The sequence below is a fragment of the Neofelis nebulosa genome, chromosome 6 (genome assembly GCF_028018385.1).
Source record: "Neofelis nebulosa isolate mNeoNeb1 chromosome 6, mNeoNeb1.pri, whole genome shotgun sequence".
NCBI classification, from domain to species: Eukaryota; Metazoa; Chordata; class Mammalia; order Carnivora; family Felidae; genus Neofelis; species Neofelis nebulosa.
Window position 1 is genome coordinate 138897297 of NC_080787.1, and position 18550 is coordinate 138915846.

General features: G+C 43.6%; 1 long non-coding RNA gene across 2 annotated transcripts; it reads left to right on the plus strand.

The window, feature by feature from the left end:
* Positions 1–593: 593 nt before the first annotated feature.
* LOC131515039 (uncharacterized) lies at positions 594–15494 on the plus strand. Of its 2 annotated transcripts, none has more exons than XR_009263396.1 (5): positions 594–662; positions 12451–12841; positions 13083–13370; positions 13801–13870; positions 15343–15494. It is a non-coding gene; the product is annotated as an uncharacterized LOC131515039 (long non-coding RNA). The 2 variants fall into 2 exon arrangements; XR_009263395.1 differs by lacking the exon at positions 594–662 and adding an exon at positions 4690–4883.
* The last annotated feature ends 3056 nt before the right edge of the window (positions 15495–18550 follow it).

Here is an 18550-nt window from a genome sequence, read left to right on the forward strand (position 1 = left end):
AGAGACAGAGCATGAACAGGGGAGGGTCAGAGAGAGGGAGACACAGAATCTGAAACAGGCTCCAGGCTCTGAGCAGTCAGCCCAGAGCCCGACGCGGGGCTCGAACTCACGGACCGCGAGATCATGACCTGAGCCGAAGTCGGCCGCTTCACCGACTGAGCCACCCAGGCGCCCCAATTCAAGTCTTTTAATGTGGTTCTCGATTACAGTCATGGTATTGTTTTAAAACTTGACAGTTAAGGAGAAGAAAAGGCTTAGAAAACTCTTTAAAGGTTTGGGACTATTGTCCAGGTTTTCCTCTGGTCACACTGTAACATAATTAGTCCCCCAAAAGTCCAGCCGTGGGGCGTAAGGACTGAGACATCAGTGGCCTCTGTATGAGCATGCGTGGCCGCTTTGATTGAACTTAATCCATTGCTACTTTCCCAGTTCAGTCCAAGGACAAATCCTCTTTTTCTCTCTACTTCCCCCCTCCCCACCCCCCCCCCCCCCAGAAAAAAAAGCTGGAACTTTCAGGGAGCATCATAGACATGACAAAATAACAATTGCAACAATTGTGACAATATAACAGCCCTTTGTTTTAGCCCCGACTATGTGCAGGCAACTGGGCTAAGTATTCCACACGGATTCCTCTTCTTCAAACCCCACGTCAATGCTGTCAGGTGGGTGCTGTTTTATTCTTACTTGTAAATCAGGATAATGAAACTTTCTGAGGTTGAATAACTGAGACAAGGGGTTGAGTGCTGGAGCCAGAATTCAAGACGAGACTATGTGAGCTTTTAACTTTTAGGCTACAGAAGCTGTCTCTCTTTTTAAAATTTATTGTTCCTACAGCTAATTGCTCTAAAGCAATGTCCAAATGTTTGCTCCCAAGGGAGACGATGGGCTCGCTGGGTACAGAGCTCCTGTGTTCTTTCAGCCTGGTGGAAAGTTCAACGTGTAGCCCACGTTGGGGTGATTAGGTAGCCCCTCCCCTTCTTGGGATGGTCTCCCACTTTTGCACTGTTCTGCCTGATTCCCTGGAAGCCTTCCAGGTAAAAACGGCTTCCTCAGTAACTGCCGGCCCACCCACTGGCCCCTCTGCCACAGTGAATCCATGGCTGTGTGACCCGTGGTTTCTTAAAGGTGTTTCTGTTGGGATACTCCCAACAGCTTTGACGCATGTTATGACAAATTAGTGGTGAAGAAGACACTTCCTTGGGCTAGATGGAATGGATATTCAAATAAATAAGAGAAAACTGTCAACATAAATGGTGGTTGCTGAGAAGCGGGGAGACTTTGAACAACTGGTTCCTTTATTTCCCTGGCTTTGGACAGACATATCTAATTGTTCCAGAGAAATGAAATTCTACCAGTTTAAAAAGCTTCCTGGAGTAGAAGATCCCAGGAATCGCTTCCCTGTAGCCAGTGTGTATCAGCTGGGTGATTCTTTCTTTTTTTCTCTTCTTTTTTTAAAAATTTTTTAAAAGTTTATTTATTTATTTTAAGACAGAGCTTGCGCATGTGCACAAGTGGGAGAGGGATAGAGAGAAAGAGAGACAGAATCCTAAGTAGGCTCCAAACAATCAGTGTAGAGCCCGATGTGGGGTTCAAACTCATGAACCGTGAGATCATAACCTGAGCCAAGCTCAAGAGTCGGATGCTTAACTGACTGGGCCACCCAGGCATCCCTGTAACAGCTGGGTGATTCTTTCTTTCTTCCTTTCTTTCTTTCTTTCTTTTTTCTTTCTTTCTTTCTTTCTTTCTTTCTTTCTTTCTTTCTTTCTTTCTTTGTCTTTTGTATAATTAATTGTCAAATTGGCTAACATCTAATCAACCCTCAGTTTCTTCTCTGTATTTAAGAGTCTCTTATGGTTTAAAAAAAAAAGAGTCTCTTATAGTTTGCCTTTCTCTCTGTTGGAAAATATTTTTTCCCTTCCTTCCCCCATGGTCTTCTGTTAAGTCTCTCAAGTTCCACATATGAGTGAAAACCTGTGATATCTGTCTTTCTCTGACTGACTTATTTCACTTAGCATAATACCCTCCAGTTCCATCCACGTTGTTGCAAATGGCAGGATTTCATTCTTTCTTATTACCAAGTAGTATTCCATTGTATATGTAAACCACATCTACTTTATCCATTCATCAGTTGATGGACATTTGGTCTCTTTCCATAATTTGGCTATTGTTGAAAGTGCTGCTATAAACATTGGGGTACATGTGCCCCTATGAATCAGCACTCCGGTATCCTTTGGGTAAATTCCTAGTAGTGCTATTGCTGGGTCGTAAGGTAGCTCTATTTTTAATTTTTTGAGGAATCTCCACACTGTTTTCCAGAGTGGCTGCACCAGTTTGCATTCCCACCAACAGTGCAAGAGGGTTCCCATTTCTCCACATCCTCACCAGCATCTGTTGTTTCCTGAATTATTAATTTTAGCCACTCTGACTGGTGTGAGGTGGTATCTCAGTGTGGTTTTGATTTGTATTTCCTTGATGATGAGTGACGTTGAGCATCTTTTCATGTATCTGTTGGCCATCTGGATGTCTTCTTTGGAAAAGTGTCTGTTCGCGTCTTTTGCCCATTTCTTCACTGGATTATTTAGTTTTTTGGGTGTTGAGTTTGGTAAGTTCTTTATAGATTTTGGAGACTAACCCTTTATCCGACATGTCATTTGCAAATATCTTCTCCCATTCTGTCGGTTGCCTTTTAGTTTCATTGATTGTTTCCTTTGCAGTGCAGAAGCTTTTTATCTTGATGAGGTACCGGGTGATTATTTCTAATAACAAATTGAATCCCCCCATCTGAAAACCCTGAATTCATTAATAATGATTTTTCCTTAAGTAGAAATGGACAAAGGATTGCCCACTTGATAGAGGGGGTCACGGCTGTTCCACTTGATTGTCTCAGGAACAGGGGCTGTGATGGAAGAAAGGGCTAGCGGAAGGGAGTGGGGAGTGGGGAGCTCCAAGCGCAAGCTCAGAAGTGGAGGGCCATGTCCCAGAGATCAGGAACCATGGCCATAAGAACATCTGGAATCTCTATGTATGTTCTGTGTTTGTTTAGCTAGTGCTTCCTGGGCAACAACAACAAAAAACGATGAGGGGGAGGTGGTGTGGTGATAGTTGAATCTTAGGGAACTGGGGAGAGAACAGCCCTGAGGCCAGGTGAGAAGAGCAGCCTGACTCTATGTCACCTGAACTAACAAAAGATAACAGCATGCGGAGTAACAGGGGGTCTCTGATATTCAATGGTGGGAAGACCAGATTAGAGTTGATGTGAATCCTACCATGGTCTTCAACATACTTGTAAACTCTTAGTGAAGTTCATGGCATCTTGACATACCCTGGTACAATCACATCTCCTTCCTGAATTGTGGCCCTTGCATTCCTCGTATTTTTATCCATTCTAGTCAAAGATTGCTATTTTATATGGAACTAAGGCAGGGAGAAAAGGAAACAGATTTCTTGGAACAGGTGGACTTTAAAGGTGAAGCTCTGAGAACAGAGGCTTCTTTAGTTTAGAAGGAAGGCAACCACAAATAAAGAAGCAAAACAAACAAAGAAAGGAAGAAACAGTAAAGAGAGAACACAGACACATCATTTCAGTGTCATGTGTCTTATCATATGCAATGACTTTACAGTCTCCCATTTATTCAGTATTTATTAAATACTCCTCCATGCCTAGGAAGGAACTAACTGCACTGTTTCCTCTGGATGAAGCATATAGGAATTAGACTTGGAGAAGCTGGGTCCAGTAGGGGAGTTAAATTACCTAACAGAGGCAGGTGGTGAGAAGTAGGAGATGGAGGTTCAGAGCCAGTGCCATGGGACTCAGAGAAGGGGATCCGTCTCAGCTGGGGCAGTATGGGGAAGGCTTGGGGAGAAGGAGGCCTGAGAACTAGGTCTTGAAGAATTGCAAGTGGGATTTGGCCACATCAACCTGGTGGGACGTCTTTGGCGGGGAGAACATCAAGGACCAAGGCACAGAATGAGATAGCGCAGGGCTCAATAAGAGAAGAAAGCCTGGGCCAAAGGAGGCCTGATATGGACTGGGAGAAAGTTATTTGGAATGAAGTTCTAATCCAAGATCTGGAGGTTTTTGAATTCCATTTTGGTCAATGGGGAGACACTGGAAGCTTTCAGCTTGTCCATAGATGGCTGGAAGAAGTGGTGTGCAGGCTGTGGATAATGTTCTGGAGTTAGGGGGACTGCAGAAGTCTACCTTCCCCTGCTTACTGCGAATGATGATGTTATCAATGTAATTGATTGTAGGCTGCTTCAGGCTGCAGTGGCCACTGCTGAGAAAAGAACTCTGCATGAGAAAGAAGTTACAAAGGTCAGAGACATTGTGAGGCAACTCGGTATGATGCTGAATGATGGATTCTTCTGACCCCATCACTGCTTCTCAGTGGTGGTTTCCTCTGGACCCTGCTTCACTCTTAGTATTTGGAAGCCGAACAACCCTCTTTTTGTGAAGAGTTTACACGTTAAGCACGAGGGAATTGCCTGGTAGGGCATAGACTTTAAACACACACAAATAGCCACTGTTCTCGCTATGGCAGCTTTGTCTCCCCAGTCACACCGACCTTCCACACTGGAATTCTGAAGAACTAGATGAAGTGATTCTGAGCAAATTTGTGGAAAAATATGACCCAGATGATCATGACCAAATCAATTGTGTTCCTAAGTGTTGGTTTTTTCCCACAGGGTGAGCAATCTTATAGTACGATCAAGTGTTATCTGGAAGTTGAATATTAGTGTGCTTCAGTGTCATCATCCATAGTCATTCTGAGGAGGGATGAGAGATGAATAACATGCATTTAAAACTGTGCTCAGTCAGACTGGGTCCCTGGTTGGTCACCAGCTGAGCTCCCACTTGGCAACCAGCTCCAACTCCTCATGTGGTAAGATAAGATGACTTTATCACTTTAAAAACACTTTTTTTTAAACGTTTATTTATTTTTGAGACAGAGAGAGACAGAGCATGAACGGGAGAGGGGCAGAGAGAAAGGGAGACATAGAATCGGAAGCAGCCTCCAGGCTCCGAGCCATCAGCCCAGAGCCTGACGTGGGGCTCGAACTCACGGACCGTGAGATCGTGACCTGAGCTGAAGTCGGACGCTCAACCGACTGAGCCACCCAGGCGCCCCTAAAAACACTTTTAAAAGTGTTGTTATGTTATCTAGAATTCCTCACAGAAATTTCCAGAAGTCTGGTGCAGAAGTCCAGCATCTATGCATCATAAGGAAAAGATACAGTTCATCATCTTTTAAGAACTCTCTAGCTATTTAGAACTGATCATTTATGAGCCCACCCCACGTAAGGGAGCCTCTCTCTTATTATCCCCTAATCTCATTTTCTGAAATTATCCTGTTTATTTGTTTGCCTCTTGATTATCTGTCCCTTCATGAGAATGTCAGCCTCCAGTGAGCAGAAACCTTGTCCACCTGGCTCACTGCTGCGTTCATGCCTGGGATAGTGGGGGACCTACAATTTACCTCCTTCTATTTCTTGGGTTAGGCTTTGTGCATGCCCCTCCTTGAGGTCTGACTTCCAGATAGGAGCACTCTTTATCATCCCTCTTTTCCCTTCATCTTATGTTGAGCCTTACATAACATAAAAGGCGGAAGTGGGACCTGCTTAAATAGGTGGCTCCTTAAGGTTGTTAATAGATAAGAGCACTTGCTGGCTCATTGACACCCTTTGACATTGGTTTATACTGTAGTTACATAGAAGTCTCAGTCTCTAAAGAAGGATTAATCAATGTATACTGAAAAATGTTTCATCTCGTTTTCTAAATTTATTATTCTTTGCAATGATGTTGGAATGGGAAGGCAGGTAGGCGATGACGCCACTCTTTAGCCAAAGACCCCCAGGAACTCACCTGTGGTTGAACAGGTTGGGTTTGTTACTCATTGGTGGGGAGGACACATGCCATGGAAATCTTGAGGCGTCTCAGTAAGAGAGCGTGAGAAAGGAAGGATAGCATTTGGTCTTGCATTCAGTGCTTTTTGGGAGGGTTTGATGAAGAGTAGCTTTGCTCTGCATTGGATGTTGTCACTAAATGGGGAAAATTCTGGTTTTTTTTTTTTATTTAAGTTTTTAGTTTTGAGAGAGAGAGAGAGGGAGGGGCAGGGAGAGAGGGGGACAGAGTTTCTGAAGCAGGCTCTGTGCTGACAACAGCCCGATGTGGGGCTCAATCTCAAGGACCACGAGATCATGACCTAAGCTGAAGTCAGATGCTCAACCGACTGGGCCATCCAGGTGCCCCTGTGGTTGGGTATCTTAGTAATTTTTATGGAGGAGGCAAAAAGAACAGAGGAGGCTGGAGCTGTGACTGGTAAGGAAGTGGCAGTCATTCATATTACCAGGGACAGGAAGATGGGGGTCATTTTTTTTTAAGCAATGTTCTTATTTTTGTCTGTGTTCAGATGACTATGAGGTGTTTTAGGTTTCGACTTGATCCATCTTGGTCGCACAATGGCTTTGTCTGGTATTGATGTTCTGTGGAATTGCTTATGTTCAACTGAAGAACATCGGGGTCTAGCTGTGCATGTCAGGCCAGCTCCTGAAGGTCAAGAGCTTCTCTGTTTCTCACCGACAAATCCCAGAGAGCTGAGGGGAGGCTTCTGCCATGATTTGGGTGAACTACAGGAGCCAGGTGAATGATATTTGAGCAGCACATGGAAAAGTCTCACCTCAAACCACCTAAAGTGTAGGCTCCATCTTTAACACATAAATAATCTTTTATGGAGGTGAAATTTGCATTTAACAATTTAGTTGCTACTACCTGTATGGGAACATGGAATACTTTTTCTCTAATTTTGTACAAATAAACAGGTTTACTTAAATGTTGACAAGAGCGTTGCTTTTTTTTTGTTTTTTTAATGTTAATTTATGTTTGAGAGAGAGAGAGAGCAAGCAGGGGAAGGGTAGAGAGAAAGGGAGAGAAAGAATCCCATGCACACTCTATGGTGTCAGTGCAGAGCCTGACATGGGGCTTGAGCCCATGAACTGTGAGATCATGACCTGAGCTGAAATCAAGAGTTGGATGCGTAACTGACTGAATCATCCAGGCGCCCCCAAGAGTGTCGCCTTCTTAAATTCTCTGTTCCTTCCAACCCTGTCGACATTTTCATGCTGCATCAAGAGGGATTTCTTTTCTTGGGATCCAAACACCAGAGATCTACTAGGTGATAGTTATATACACGGGCTGGAGAACTGGGGCTCCACAGGTTTGAGATGGGACACAGTTGCATGCCTTTAAGGAAAATTGCTTCCTGTTAAAACCTGGTAGAGGAAGCAGGAGTGTCCTAACAGAGGCAGGAGCATTGCTATTTACACTCAGACTTTGAAGTCAGGCAGAGCTGGATTTGAATCATCCCAGGCCTCCCATTTACCTGCTGTGTGACCTTGGGCAGGTTACCCAGTCTCTGTCCATCTGTTACGTCCACTGTAAAGCAGTGATAAATATGCCCATAAGTTTGTTGAGAGGAATAAACCAACAATGACAATGGAAACATGTTCCTTGCATGTAATAGATGTGTAATATGTGGTAGCTTTATGTACAGTGACAACCTTAAAAATAAAACAGCCAGTTGGTTTGCCAGCAAAATGCATTTATTCAGGATTAACAGAGGAATTGCAAATCAGGACAAGCAAACTATGGTAACCCACAGGCAAGTCTGGAGAACAAAGGAGAGGGGGTTGCTTTTCTAGATAGTCGGGAGGGTCTGTTTGGAAGGAAAGTCCATTGGAGGAGAGCAGGAGCTTGGGGGTTGTGGCGACTTCTCATTGGCTGGGTTGTTGTTGGGTCAGGAGAAACTCTTCTTTCTTCCAGCTGGAAAATGTAAGGTAGGCTTCTTCTGCTGGGGTCTGGGCAAGTGGCAGTGCTGGAAAGTTCCGCCTTCAGGGCTTGCCCACTCCACTTAAAATGAGGTTTTTTTTTTTTTTTTTATTCATATTCACCATAACTACCAGATAATTGCTACCCACCAATCATTTGGATTCAGGTGACTAAGGACCAGTTCTGGCTGGTCATGAGTGAATTGTGCCATTTTGAATGAGTCTCTCCATCTTTGTAAGCCTTAATTTGTTTATAAAAGCAGAAGGATAATGCGCAACTCTTTGCACTGCCCAGAGTTTTGGTGAGGATGGGACAGGGCAATAAAAGCCCAAGCATATTTATGTGATGGCACTACAGGCAAGGTGTGGTGCAAAGGCACGTGGCATCACGCAGTGTGAGACGCTGTTAATGAAACTTAGAAATTGATCATCTTCTCGCTCCTAAAAAGTTGCCTTTAAGGCGAATTTCCTTAGAGCATATTCTTTGTGTTTTTTAATTTGGGGGGCATTTAATATACAGAAGTACAACATTTTACACGTGTTTATCTCCATGTAGCCACTACCCAGGTTAGGATCGATGTGTCCAGCGCTTGGAAGGGTTCGTCATGCCCCTTCCAAGCCAACACCCCTTCCCTGCAGAGGTTGCCATTTCCGTCACCACTGATTTGTTTTTGCCTATATTGTAACTTCACATGAATAGAATTGTACACGGGGTTCTCATTTGTGTCTGGCTTAATTTGTTTTCATAATGATTATGAGAGTTATTCTGGCTGTGTGTGCCGGGAGTTTGTTCGTTTTTTGTTTTGTTTTGTTTTTAATGGAGTAAGGAGTATTCCTTTGTTTACCAGGATTCGGCAGCCTATAGTAGCCATTCTACTGGTGATGGACATTTGGGCTATTTCTGGTTTTCAGCTATTGTAAGTAAGTCTGCTATGAACCTTTTCATCTTTATATTTATTTATTTAAAGTTTATTACTGAGAACAAACTGAGGGCGGATGGGGGGTGGGAGGGAGGGCAGGGTGGGGGATGGGCATTGAGGAGGGCACCTGCTGGGAGGAGCACTGGGTGGTGTATGGAAACCAATTTGACAGTAAATTTCGTATATTAAAAAAAAAGTTCATTTATTTTGAGAGAGAAAGAGAGTGCAAGCAGGGGAGGGGCAGAGAGAGAGGGGGAAGAGACAGAGAATCTTAAGCAGGCTCTGCGGTGTCAGCACAGAGCCTGATGTTGGGCTCGATCTCACAGACTGTGAGATTGTGACCTGAGCCAAAACCAAGAGTGGATGCTCAACCGACTGAGCCACCCAGGTGCTCCTCTTATCCTTTAATATTGGTTTCTATGATATAATTTCAGATGTTTCCTGAGAGGCATTTTGACCTTGACAAGTAATAAGAAACATAAAACATTCAAGTGAAGGCTTCCACAGGACAACGACAATTTCTTTTTTTTTTTTTAATTTAAAAGAACTTTTAAAAATTAAAAATTTTTTTTATTTTTTAATTTACATCCAAGTTAGCATCCAAGCTAGTGCAATAATGATCTCAGGAGTAGATTCCAGGGATTCATCCCCTACGTAGAACACCCAGTGCTCATCCCAACAAGTGTCTCCCTCAACGCCCCTTCCCCATTTAGCCCATCCCTCCCACCCACAACCCCTCCAGCAACCCTCAGTTTGTTCTTTAATTTTAAGAGTCTCTTCTGTTTTGTCCCCCTCCCTGTTTTTATATTTTTTTTGCTTCCCTTCCCTTATGTTCATCTGTTTTGTATCTTAAATTCCACATATGCGTGAAGTCATATGATATTTGTCTTTCTCTGACTAATTTGGCTTAGCATAATACCCTCTAGTTTTATCCACGTTGTTGCAAATGGCAAGATTTCATTCTTTTTGATTGCCAAGAAGTACTCTATTGTATATATATACACCATATGTTCTTTATCCATTCATCTGTCAATGGACATTTGGGCTCTTTCCATACTTTGGCTATTGTCGATACTGCTGCTATAAACATGGGGGTGCATGTGCCCCTTCGAAACAGCACAACTGTATCCCTTGGATAAATTCCTGGTAGTGCAATTGCTGGGTTGTAGGGTAGTTCTATTTTTAATTTTTTGAGGAACCTCCATACTCTTTTCCAGAGTGGCTGTACCAGTTTGCGTTCCCACCAGCAGTGCAAAAGAGATCCTCTTTCTCCACACCCTTGCCAACATCTGTTGTTGCCTGGATTATTAATTTTAGCCATTCTGACTGGTGTGAGATAGTATCTTGTGGTGGTCTTGATTTGTATTTCCCTGATGATGAGTGATGTTGAGCATCTTTTCATGTGTCTCTTAGCCATCTGGCTGTCTTCTTTGGAAGTGTCTATTCATGTCTTTTGCCCATTTCTTCACTGGATTACTTGTTTTTTGGGTGTTGAGTTTGATAAGTTGTTTATAGATTTTGGATACTAACCCTTTATGTGATATGAGAACAACGACAGTTTCAAACGCTATCATTCTTGTAAGTAAATCACAACATCATAAAGCCAGCCTCTGGCATTTTTTTTTCCCTTTGGCACACAAGCAGAATAGTCCCCAGCAACATTTTTCATACTGCAGATTGGGAACCACCAGTGTGTTGTAAAGTAAGAAAAAATTTTTGTGAGGAAATAGAACCTAAGAGGAACACTCGAATTTTTTCAGCTCGGTAAGGGCAAGAATTGTTATCTGCAGACTTCTGTTCCAATGATACATGCCAAGTGTTTTCTGGGTTATAACTGTAAAGAGAAAATTGTCCCGGGCACTGAGTGATGGAATCTTCTTTCTGGGAAGAAACTAACATTCCTGCTAAAGCATTGAAGATTTTCTGAAGTTAATGGGATTAAGTCTTGCTCAAGGAAATAGGTTACCTACTCACCCAACTGACTGTCAGTATCAGTTAAGAATCTAGTGACCTTTATCCAAATATAGTAAAACCCTGGACTGTGAGTAACTTGTTCTGCAAGTGTTCTGCTAGATTAACAAACATTTCTAATAAATTTTAACTTGATAAACGAGCCATGTCTTGCAATACAAGGAGTACATGATGTCAAATGTCACATGACAACAACTGAGCCAATGGTTCTTGAAATTCACTTTGATATACAAGTGCTTTGGATTACAAGCATGTTTCTGGAACAAATTATGCTTGCAAATCAAGGTTTTCCTGTCTTTCTTTCTTTCTTTCTTTCTTTCTTTTTTTTACTTGTTAGTCTAACAATAGCTACTTTGTTTTTCCATAAAACAGCTCCACCACAAATAAATCTTTGAATGGTTTACTACAGGCCTTTTGTTATTTGAACAGCAAGATTGTAAACATAACTCTGAGATGTGTTCATAATTAGGTCGATAAAAAGTTTCCTTAATTAACACTATGTAAAATATTTTTCTTTCTGTGGGTCAAGATAAGAAAAGTCTGAAAGTCACTGATTCCAGGGGACAGGACAGTGGCAGGCCGGTGGAAAAGAACACATGGGAATTGGTAGTTTCCCAGGGTGGGACCGTAGATCTCCACAGTGGATTACAGAGGCTCTCATCCCCAGACAATACCTTCGAGACCAGGTGCGGGCTCACCAAGGGATCCCGGCAAACAGGATCTGCATCAGGACATCACTCTGGGCTGACTCCCGCCTCTGTGTGAGTGAGCTGAGTAGCCTCAGGCCAGGTTGACTGATGTGGCCAACAGGTGGAGGGCGAGTCTGAAGGGCGGAGTGCAAGAAGCTGGAGTCTACAACAACCCTGGGAATAATCATCTTATTGGTCTTATATCTTCTTGGAATTCCTGGCCATGGAAAGCAACATCTTGTGGCCTCACAAGATGATAAAACCCACAAACACATGAGGTTGCCCGTCAACGATTGTCGCCCTTACCAAGCTGAAAGGACATATCCTAGGACATAGTATGCGGTAACATCTGTAGAATGAATGAATGTGAACTTTCTGTCACCAATGGGTCCTGATGTGCCTCCCTCTGCTCAGAAGTCTTTTTTCTACTTTCTTGGACAGGTCAGGGCCTAGCCCAGGGCTGGTTGATGATTGCTCCTCCTGGTTCCTGGGTTTCTAACTCATCTGTTTCTTTCCCAAAGGGCCAGGGGCTAGAGCTTGACTGGTGGGCTTCTGGCCAGGGCCCTCAAAGTAAACGATTACCTGGATCCTATTTCCAGGGACTTGGCGCAAGCTGTTGGCTCTCAGTATGACCAGTCAGAGGAAAGAGGAAATTAACAGAGAAAGAAAAATAGAGCATAGATAATTATTGTAAACATGACAGCAAGGGAAGGAAAAGGAGGGTATATTTACTGTATCATTGAACAGTGAATGGAATATTAGATGAGCAAATCCCTGAAAACGATTAAAGATATCTTAATATTTTATAAAGGGGGTCATTGGGCAATATGTACATTCTGAAATCACGAATTTTAGAACATGAAATAAATCATGTTTGCGTATCTCTGTTTGTTACTCTGCTGGAAATGATTTGATCTGCTTCGTATGAGTTAGTACTATGGATTCCAAAAAGTATGTTTTCTTCTTTCTTTTCCTCACATAGTTGAATATTTAAAAGCAGGTTGACGGTTTTATTTCTTTACTTGTTTGTTTCCATTGTGTCTTAGCCTGGGTTCTGCAGAAGACAGGCTCATTGAAGATTTCGCTGGGGAGTGTGAGCTCCAGGAAAGAAGGAATGTTGTGCAACTGAGTTGCCTGCAGCAATTATCTGCAATCACTGATTCCGGGTGGCAGGATCATGCCGGACCCCCTGAGGAGCCATATGCAATGAATCTGAAGACTGGTCATCGGGGGAAGAAAGTGGAAGGATTGCCTGCCAAGTTCTGTTCCCTGTAGGCCATAGGTTTGCCTGTAAGATGCTCACTCTCACATCTTCCAGGTTGGAGATTTGTGGGCACCAAGTGGGTTCCCGAGGCATCCCGCTCTGTGTCCACAGAGAGGCGCTGGTGCGGGCAGTGAAGAGCCTTGAGGTATAAGTGGGAATGACAGGAGCTGTTGGTGAGTGCCCAGTGAAGGCTGAAAGAAAAGAGAAGTGAAGTCGAGGGGGGCCAAAGTCGTAAATAAGAGATGTCCCATACAAATGGTGAAGCAGTAACACCACACAGGTTATTCCCTGGGACAGTGTTTTGGTCAGAAAGATGGAGAATGAAAATATTTAGACATTGACTTCAGCCTTGAATTTTGTTTCTTCTTAGTAGTAATCTTAGTACAGTAAAGTCTTCTTAATCTATTTGCCCAGAGCTGAAAGAAAACAACACAAAGTTCCAGTTGAAGATCTATCAACACACCTCACTTCTGAACGCCATTGCATGGTGGTTCCTCGCACGGCACCTATTCTCTCTGAGATCCTATCCACAGCCTGGATGTCTGTATGATTCCCATCTTGAAATTACCATGTCAGCTTCTCTTCTGAACCGAGGGTCCATTTACTTTATTACCTTTAAGAATCTTCCCATAGGAACCTGAAATATAACTTGCAATATAACCCGCGACGGAAATCAACACTGAAATCTTGCCCTCTTGCCTGGTTAGTCTATGTGACTAGAGTGCATAGGGCCAGGGCTGGGAGGGCGTCATCTCTGATGCTTTTCTCTCCTCTGTCTTTCACTCCCTTCCCACAGTCAATCAGTTGTGAAGTTCCGAGTCCACCCCTTCCTATCTGCAGCTCTGCCCTCTCTTTTCTCTTCCCTGGTCTGCCGTCTTTTTTCTCTTCTCTGAAGTGACTTCTTTTGTTCATCTCCTCTGGCCTGGGTTACAGCCACAAATGGCCTCCTGACTGTCTCTCTCCTTTCAGTCTCTTCTGCCAGTCCTCCGGGGGAACATCACTGCCCAGAGACCAAGGGGGACAGGAGAAGTCACATGGTCTGCTGATTCTCAACCAACAGAAAAGCAGGTGTCTAGGTGGGATCTGAGGGTTTATAACAAGTACCAAATTTGGCTCTTGCTTGTTCTCCAAGTCTAGCAGCAGTTGTGATGTGATTCCCTCTCCTTTCTGCCATGACTTCTTCACCTGTAACCTTCTGGGAGGTGAGTTCTTGGACATTCAGTACTGCTCTTCGTCCCCCATAAGCAAGTGTTTACGACGTGCTATAGCGTGACTGTGTGTATTTAGTGGTGCCTGGAGATCTGGGGGTGATGTTGGACCTACAACACAGAACATTTCTCCACAAATACCACAGGAAGGCACACCCAAGGAGCCAGTGTCCAGCAGGACCTTCCTGGCTCTTCGCCCAGCTTTGATTTCCTGTCCCACTTGCTGGTTAGGGGAAAAAAAGATGATTTTGGTTAAACTTCTGGGGTCAGGGGTAATTTAACTGAGTGACTATTGGAAAGCACAGTATAACATGTAAACTATCGCCCAATGTTGCAGTAATATGGATTTCCTGTGGGCCAGCTATGTTCAGTCTTGAGTGGAGGCATTGAGAGACATAAAATGTGGAAGGTATATTCCCCTAAAATGCAGGGGGCAACCTATATACGTGGACCAAGTACAAGGTCAGAGAACGCAGGGCTGAGATGTAGGGGCAGAGATAGAGGCTGTTGGAGGAGATTTTGCAGCGTCTTTAAGAGCCAGTCATGGAACGACATCTGCAAAAGAACCACCTTGGCCTTAGACCGTGTTTTAGAATTGTAGCTCACAACATATCCAGTGCATTTGCCTGGTTTTCATAAAGTAGGATGGTGAGGGAGCATCTTACCTGCCTGGAGTTTCAACCGAAGGTTCACAAGGCACCTTTTCTGGTCATTCTAGTTACTGGCTATTTTTCTGTGAATCTGAAACACGGGAAGGAAGGGAGAGACATTCCGTCAGCTGTCTGTTTTTTTGCTTACTTTGCATGATTGAATTTTAAACTGTGCTTTCAAATGTTGGCAGCTTGTAGACTGAGACACTGCAAATCCCTGACAGAGATTCCAATCATGGGTTAATGAAAGCCGTAAGGAAATAAACATGGACGCGTTGCCTTCCATCAGTGTTTACTGTGTGACCTGGAGATTAATTTTCTTTTAATTAGAATCATCAGTGTGGCCTCAATTTCTTTACTTATTTCCCAGCTGTGAATGAGTTCCATTCTTTATTAACATTTGCATATTCCAGAGGTCAGATTTTTCTTTCTTTACCTAACAGGAATTTTCCCTTTTGTTTCATGGTTAGGGTACGTAACTTGTGGCCTCTGTCAAAAACTGAACAGAAGTAACATTGATGATCACTGCTCCTTGGGTTGAATGCACTCATTTGGCTTAGGGCAAAACTTCTCAACACCTGACAAAAATGTTTATTCTTAAAACAAACGCTAGATGATTGCTTCAGTTAGGTCAAGCTCAGCGCCTGTGTTATGGGCTGAATTGTGCCTCCCACCCTGACCATTCATATATTGAAGCTCGAACACCCTATTCCTCAGACTATGACTGTGTTTGGAGATAGAGCCTTTAAAAAGCTGATTAGGTGAAAATGAAGCTGGTGGGTGAGTTTTAATCCAACCTGACTGGTGTTCTTGTAGGAAGAGAAAACTTGGACACACACAGAGACACCAGGGATGGGCACGGAGGAAAGACCAAGTGAGGACACGGAAAGAAGGAGGCCATTTGTAAGCTGAGGAGAGAGGTCTCAGGGGAAAACAGAGCTACCAGCACCTTGACCTTTGGCTTCGAGCCTCTACAACAGTGAGAAAATAAATTTCCATTGTTTAAACCATCCAGTCTCTGGCGTTTTCTTACAACAGCCCTAGTGGACTAATAGAACATCCAAAATCAAGTTTATTATTTCCTTGTTCAAACCCATGTTCGTTTGTTCTGCGGCAAAGGCATTGACTGCTCACTGAATATCTATATAATTTCCCCTGAAAGCCCCGTGGACCCGTAGTTAGATGGCACCATGCGGTAGTTCTGGTCTGTGGGTGACACCAATCTTATCCCCTGTCACAGTGACCAAGGAGGCTACTATTTCAGAGGCAGACCTCTAGGATGGTGGGGGTCCCATCAGGTCCCTGGAAGACTGATTGGAACAAAGCCTCCCATCAACCAGGGTAGGGGATGTCTCCCAGGTGAGAAAGAATTCATTACTGTATTAAGCCTAGGATTCGGAGGCTTTAATTTGTTTCTTCAGCTCAACTGTGTTTATCATGCATGACCGGTACAAGCTCCGTCCTCTTAGTTCACCTGGGAATGTAAATTTAACCACGTACTTGGACTCCCCTCACTTCATAATTTCGCATCCGATAGATCATCAGTCTTTTCCATTCTACTGTTGCAACATTCCACAAATCTGTCCCTACTTTCCATTCACAGAGCTGCTGTCGTTCCCTGAACAAATGATAGTGAGGATGATGACCATTGTTCCAGGCTCTGCTGTAGGGCTTTACATATATGAAGTCACCGAACCTCATAACCTATGAGGTAGGTACTGTTATTATCCCCCTTTGCAGGTGAAGAGATTGAGGTACAGAGAGTTTAAGTAACTCGTTCAAGTTCACACAACTTGTAAGTGACAGAGCTGGGATTTGAAGATCGTCAATCTGTTTTCCATTGCTTTTGAATAAATGGCATTCATGGCACTAATGTCCCTTCAAGGTCTAATCCCAGTGTACCTGCTCACTCTCTTCTCCCGTCAAGGACAACCCTCTACCCTGACTACTTCCAACCTTTTACTCTAGTGACAAGCTAGATTGTTTCTCCAAACCAATCCTGCCTTTTCCAACCTGTTTCATTGTTCAGGCTCTTCCATCAGAATCACTCTATTTCCCATTCCCTCTCCCCCTTGGTCCTTCGTATCTACATCCCATGTGTCCTGCAATGTCCCACTCATTTGCTACCTCTTTTGGGAAGCCTTTCTTGGGTCATCTTCATTAAACACTCCCATAATTCCTTGCCTATACTTCCCTTTGGGCACTCATGTTTCACTTATTTGTGTGTGTGTGTATCTTTCTCCATGCAGTATAAACTCCCTGAGCACTGGGACCATGTTTTCTTTGTCTTTAGATCCCGTCTGTAGATAATGAGCACCAGTGCATTGCACAGAATTGTGGAGTTGTAGATGTGAGTTGTAACTAATTGAAAATTTCCTCGAATGCACTGCTACTTAACAGAATATAATAATGTTACCCCTTCTCACTTTGGCCACCATGGCTTAGAATTCCCAATCATACTGAGTGAAAGTGACTTTGTTAACATCAGAACATTTTTTTCTTCATTCCCCCATCTGCTTTCATTTCTCTGATTTGATGCTATCGCCTCTCCTTTGGTTTTTGGTTTGCTCCTTTGGTTTTCATATTACAGCTGAGTTTCAATAGATTTCAATTATTTCTTAGCTTTGATTTATTGATTAAGAGCAGCCCTTTATCCTGGTGGTACTTTTCAAGCATGTGGTGATAGACGTTCCAGCACATTGAAAGGAAAGAGAAGGATGGTGTTCCTGCCTTTTTCCCCTGCAAATTTCACATTCGAGCATTAACGGAGCCTCAGGCCTCTTCTCTCACGGGTGGGCAGGAAGCTGAAAGGAAAGTGGAGTTTGGTCACTCTTGCTACAAGTGTTCCTGGTTTGAATGCAGGTTGGAATTGAAACCTGAACAGAATTTTCTGAGGATTCCAAGTGATCATTTTTCCTCAAGAAGGCATTTGTGTTAATTGAATTCTTTCCATGGTATGGCAGCCATCCTCCAAGATGGCCTCCAAGGGTCCTTGCCTCCTGGTATCTATGCTTTTGTGCTGTCCTCTCCCACACTAAATAAGGGAACAATCCCATGTTTATATGCTTGATTTTGAAGTAAACTGTACATCCAATGTGGGGCTTGAACTCACCACCCCGAAATCAAGAATCGCATGCTCCATGGACTGAGCCAGTGAGGTACCCCGGCCAGCAATCCCATGTTAAGCAATAGAATATTGCAAAAGTGATGAGGTGTAACTTCCCGGGCTAGATTATAAAAGACATTCTGGTTTCCACCTTGCTGTATTCGATTGCTTGCTCTGGGGGAAGCCAGCCTCCCGGTAGTGAGGACCTGGACAAATCCTTTGGAGAGGCCCATGTGGCCATGAATTGAGGCCTCCTGCCAACAGCCAGCACCAACCCGGCAGTGACGTGAGTGAACCCTCTTGGAAGTAGACGCTCCATTCCTGGCCAAGCTTTCAGATGACTGCAGCCTCAACTGACATCTTGTCTTTAATTCGGGAAAGACTGGAGCTAGATCAGCCCAGCCAAGTTGCTCCCCAAATCCTGACCTCCACAATCTGTGGGAGATGATAAATGCTCTATTTGTTTTAAGCTGCTAAGTTTTTAGGTAATTTTCTGTGCAGCAATAAATAATACACATGGTATATGCAGTTTGATTTTTACCAGTTCTTTGTGAATCCATAGTCTTTTCAGTTCTATTTTTAGCAATATGTAGAGTATGACCCTTTGTATAGGAGAAGCAAAAATTGATGGTGTGAGGAAAAAATCACCATGGTTCGCTCAAATGCTCAGCATAGACAGATTAGTTTCTTGCTTCAGTTTCTTGCTTCAGTTGTGCCTGGACCCCTGGAACTGCATACTCCCCCCTACCTGCTTCATCCAAGACTTCTTTGTTCCCTCCACTTAACCACCCTCACGCTTCTCTCAGGTGAGAGATGCCTCAGGCATCATTACTGCCATCAGGACTCAGGGCCACCCACTGACCCAATGTGGGGGACCTCTTCGACACCATTACCTGAATGAGCAGGTGAACCCATCAA